Consider the following 5827-nt stretch of genomic DNA (forward strand, 5'->3'; position numbering starts at 1 on the left):
CTCTCTATTAAAAAAAAAAAAAAAACTTGACAAATTCTTCATAACCAACCAATCCCTGATCTCTCCCTGTTCACTTGTATTCTCTTCTCTTATTTATATCCCCTCTTCTTTACTTCACTTCCTCATTGTAAATACCCTCCTCACTTCTCTTTTCTTATTCTAATTTGCGGGTTTGAATTCCTGATCATCAAACCCACAAATTAGACAAATATATAAAAAAGAGTTTAAGTTTAAAACTCTTTTTTATATATTTGAATTTTCAGGGTTTGTTATTTAGGGTTAGGGTTTTTTTTCTTTTCCGATGAAGATGAAGGTGTTGCGAAGATGGATGATAACAGCCGTTGTTTGCCGATGCAGCACCATCAAGATTCACATGCCTAGCTTCCTTGACTTCCTTCACTAATTTTCTTGATTTTTGGGGTTTTATTTATTTAAAAAAAAAATGTGGTCACTAAACCCCAAAAATAGAAAAAAAATAAGTATAAGAATTTTTGTTGGAGGAGGTTAAGAAAGAAGTAAAGGATGTGAGAATCTTGATGATGCTGCAGCGGCAATAAATGGCTAATTACTGTTTTTTTTATTACATCATTACATTTTTTTTTTCAAATGTAGGTATTCATTTTTCCTGTTAATTTTCGTTTAATTTGTTATGTTTGTTTTATGTTTATTATATATAGATATAGATGTAAATGTATATTGAAACGGATGATTTAGGTTGTTGCTTCGTATGTAAGCGCACTCGATTTCGTTACATTATTTTTTTTTTTTTTTAAATACAGGGATTTTTTTTTCCTTTGAGGGAGGGGGTGCTTGAACTGAGTGGGTGGATCTGAGATTGTTGACCTAAAATTGATTGATTATTTAAATTAAATATTAAGAAGAATTATATGATTATGTCTGTACTTTTGCAGGATACAAAAATATACTAAATTTCAGATCATAAATAAGATCTTGTTAATGGCTGATATGCTTAACTTTTTCAGGTTCTTTCTCTTTACTGCTAGCTTTTTATTTGGTCCTTTGGACAAGTTTGTAGAAGTGTTTTTATTTGGCAGGTGAAAAACTTTGCTCTGTTGATTTTATCTGATTTGATGTGATTTCTGAAGTGAAGGCACAATTTTAGAGGTTAAGATATGTTGGAGACAGCGGAAGTATAATGGGTGATTGGATCAGATTAATAAGTAATATTTATAAACTATATGAGAAACGAGTAGAGCTGCCGCACCTACTTATATTTATTCTTGAAAATGAAATAATACCGAAGAATATGTTTTCTTTTATTATATTCTCTTATATTGAAAATGATATCAATTACAGTTTATATAGGAAAAACTCATCCTAAATAAATAGTGATAGAAAATTTAGGAGCATTATATGCTTTACATTTTATTTAGGTTTTACTATTTTATTATTAGTTTTTCTTAATTTTACTTATCTTAATATAGTTTATACATTTGCACAATTAACTTTTATCTCACAAATTCCCCCTCTTAATTTGCAATGTTTAATAATGTTTTAAATTTCTCGAACTTTTCTGTTGTTATAGCTTTGGTAAGCATATCTGCTGGCTGATCATTAGTGTTGATGAACTCGACCTGTATTTCTTCTTCATTGACTAATTCACGTATAAAATGATATCGAATCTCAATGTGTTTACTTCTAGCATGAAACACTGGATTCTTTGTCATAGCGATATCAGACATATTGTCACAAAATATCATCGTGGGGCTTTCTTGCTGAAGACCCAAGTCTTTTAAAATTCTTCATACCCAAAACTGCTTCACATGCTGCTTCAGTAGCAGACATGTATTCTGCTTCTGCAGAAGAAAGTGCTACTGTTTGTTGTTTCTTTGAATTCCATGATATTATCTTAGTGCCTAAACAGAAAATGTAGGCTGATGTACTCTTACGATCATTAATGGAACCAGCCCAATCACTGTCAGTATAACCAATCAATTCTTTATCAACTTCACTCTGGTATCTTAGACCTACTTTCTTAGTACCTTGAAGATATTGTAATATCCTTTTTGCGGCAGAAAAATGTAATTTGCTAGGATTATTCATAAATCTTGATACCATATTCACTGCTTGAGCTATGTCAGGTCTTGTATGAGTTAAGTATAGTAAAGAACCTACCAAACTTCTGTACACATTACCATCGACCTTACTAGCTCCATCATCTTGACTTAATTTTTCATTCAATGCCATAGGAGTATTCACTGGTTTGCAATTTTCCATATCAAATTTCTTTAGGAGATCCACAGTATATTTTTCTTGATTAAAGAAAATTTCTCCCTTGGTTTGCGTAACTTGAATTCCAAGAAAGTATTTCATGAGTCTTAAGTCTGTCATTTCAAATTCTTGCATCATAGACTCTTTGAAACTCATTAATGAGTTTCATATCATTTCCAGTGTAGATTAGATCATCAACATAAAGACAAACAATGAGAAAATGCCCATCATTGTTTTCTTTAATGTAAAGTGATGGTTCACTTGGACTCTTTTTGAATCCGTTATTCATAAAATATTTGTCAATTCTAGTATTCCAAGATCTTGGCGCTTGCTTAAGCCCATAGAGCGCTTTATGCAAACGATAAACTTTATCTTCTTGCCCTTGAATTTCACAACCTTGTGGTTGCTCCACATACACTTCTTCTTCTAATACACCATTCAGAAATGCGGATTTCACATCAAGCTGATAAACATATAATTCTTTCTGTGCAGCTATGGCTAACACTGTCCTAATGGTTTCAATACGAGCTACTGGAGCAATGTTTCATTGAAATCAACTCCGGATTTTTGAGCATATCCTTTGACAACAAGCCTTGCTTTGTGTTTTCGAATATTTCCGTCTTGGTCTAGTTTTGTTTTATAAACCCATTTTAGACCAATAATATCTTTACCTTCAGGGTAATCAACAAGCTCCCATGTCTTGTTTTTCTCAATCATAGCAATTTCTTCATCCATTGCTTTTATCCAAACATCGTCATTTGATGCTTCTTTATAGCTAGAAGGCTCACTTGCAAATAAAGCTAATGTTTCCGTGTCATTTGCGTTAGATAAATAGCACTCGTAATCATCCAAATAAGAAGGCCTTTTTCTAATTCTTCCTGGTTGATTTAAAAGTGGAGAAGATGAGGTTTCTTGTGTTTGTGTATTTGACACATTATTAGGAGATCTATGCGGACTGTTTGCTTCATTATTTATTGTTGTTGGAGCTGGGTTACGAGAATTTATAGCTTCTTCTTGCACAGGAAAATGAACTATTTCATCATCCCATTTCCATTTTGCCGATTCTTCAAATATAACGTCTCTGGAGACTATTAGCTTCTTAGCTTGTGGGTCTAAGAGACGATAGCCTTTTGATTCATCACTATATCCCACAAAAAGATACTTTCTCCCTTTGGGATCGAACTTGTCTTTACCTTGATCTTTGTTTAAGGCATATGCAATACATCCAAAAAATTTTAAATGACTAACAACCGGTTTTCTACCATTCCAAGCTTCATAAGGAGTCTTGTTACTAACTGCTTTAGTTGGTGAACGGTTGAGTATGTAAATAGCTGTATTTACAGCTTCAGCCCATAATGTTTTAGGAAGAGTCTTTTCTTCCATCATGCTTCTTGCCATTTCTACAATTGTGCGATTCTTTCTCTCTGCTACACCATTCTGCTGAGGTGTTCGTGAGACTGTCAATTGTCTTTTTATTCCTTCATTTTCTACAATGCTCCATAAAAGGGTTATATATAAATTCACCCCCTCTATCAGTTCTCAATGTCTTTATCATATAACCACTTTGTCTTTCAACTAATGCTTTAAATTGGAGAAATACATTGAAAGCATTTGACTTTTGATCAATAAAAAATATCCACATCATACGAGTGTAATCATCGACAAATAATAGAAAATACCTCTTATTCTGTAGAGAAGGATTTCTTGTGGGGCCAAATATACCTGCATGTACTAATTCAAGAGGAGCTTTAGCTCTCCATGAAGTTTTTGGGAATGGAAGATGATGCATTTTTCCATATATACATCCTTCACAAACTTGAATATTTCTATCAATGTGTGGTAATCCCACGACCATGTCTTTTTGTTTCAATAATTGTAATCCTTTTTGGTTCAAGTGTCCATATCGTAAGTGCCATAGATAAGATTCATCCATAACATTTGCTTGCAATGCCAGCTTCTTTTGTGGCATATGAAGCGGGAAAACTTTATTATCAGCCATTTGTACTTTCGCCAATATAGTACCAGATTTTTTGTCCGTAACAATGCATTCCCCATTGTCAAAATTTGCTGAATATCCTCGTTGAACAAGTTGCCCAACACTTAGGAGATTATGTGTCAAATTAGGCACATAAAGAACATCATGTATGTATTTTGTGTTATTTGCTTTGCTATTAACAACAATGACTCCTCGTCCTTCGACGTTTGCCTTTTTTCCATCACCTAAGGTGACTTGATCTGCTACACCCATATCTAACTTGATGAACATGTCCTTATTTCCTGTCACGTGGTTGCTACAACCACTATCGAGAAACCATAAATTTCTAGACTTATTTTGTGCATCCATGCACGTAAGAAATAATTGTTCACCTTCAGCGTTAGCGGTGAAATTCGCTTCATTTGTATTATTTCCATTTTGATGCCAACAATCTTTTTGAGAATGATTTGAATTACGACATCTCTTACATTTAAAATAACATTCAGATGATTGATGGTTAGACTTACCACAAATACGACAAGAATTATTTGACCTTTGTTGATAATTTTGATATTGTCCGCGACCTCTTCCTCTACTTTGTCCTCGGCCACGGCTAAAATTTTGGGTACCACGGCCTCTACCATATTGATGTCCTCTTTGGTTTCCCCCTCTTTTCTCTGACTCTCCTTGATATTGTTTGTTTGATGTGTTAAGTTGGGATTGAAACGCTTGATCTACAAGTTGATCGGTATTTGCATTTCTTTTCAATTTTTGATCATGTGATTCCAAAGATCCCATCAACTCATGCATTGTGAGAGTTGACAAGTCCTTAGACTCTTCTATTATAAATGTGGCAGAATTATATTTTTCTGTCATACTTCTTAATACTTTTCGAACAACTCTTTTTCTTCTAATGTATCACCGAGACTTCTTATTTGATTAACTATTTCCGTGACTCGTGAAAAATAAACTTGGATAATTTCTGTCTTTTGCATTTCCAGGTTATCAAAATCTCTCCATAGATTTTGTAATCTAACAGCAACAACTTTTTCATTTCCTAGAAATCCTTGTTTTAATGTATCCCAAGCTTCTTTGGATTTTTTTCAATCCATATAAGCGGGGAAATATAGTTTTACTCACGGCTGCATGAATATATCGTAAAGCAAGTGCATCTTTTTTCTTGTTTTCCTTGTGTAGTTTTTGTTGTGCTTCATTAGGATTTTCTGGAAGGTCTTCATAGCCTCCTTCCACGAGCTCCTATAAATCTTGGGATATAAAGAATGTTTGCATTTGACTACTCCAATAGTCATAATGTTCTCCATCAACGATAGGAAGTGTCGGTTGGGAATAAGAGAAAAATGGTGTTGATGTACTGGAAGCCATGATATAATTATTCCGGCTCTGATACCAAATTTGTTGGAGACAGCGGAAGTATAATGGGTGATTGGATCAGATTAATAAGTAATATTTATAAACTATATGAGAAACGAGTAGAGCTGCCGCACCTACTTATATTTATTCTTGAAAATGAAATAATACCGAAGAATATGTTTTCTTTTATTATATTCTCTTATATTGAAAATGATATCAATTACAGTTTATATAGGAAAAACTCATACT

The sequence above is a fragment of the Chenopodium quinoa genome, unplaced genomic scaffold, assembly GCF_001683475.1.
Source record: "Chenopodium quinoa cultivar QQ74 unplaced genomic scaffold, ASM168347v1, whole genome shotgun sequence".
NCBI classification, from domain to species: domain Eukaryota; kingdom Viridiplantae; phylum Streptophyta; class Magnoliopsida; order Caryophyllales; family Amaranthaceae; genus Chenopodium; species Chenopodium quinoa.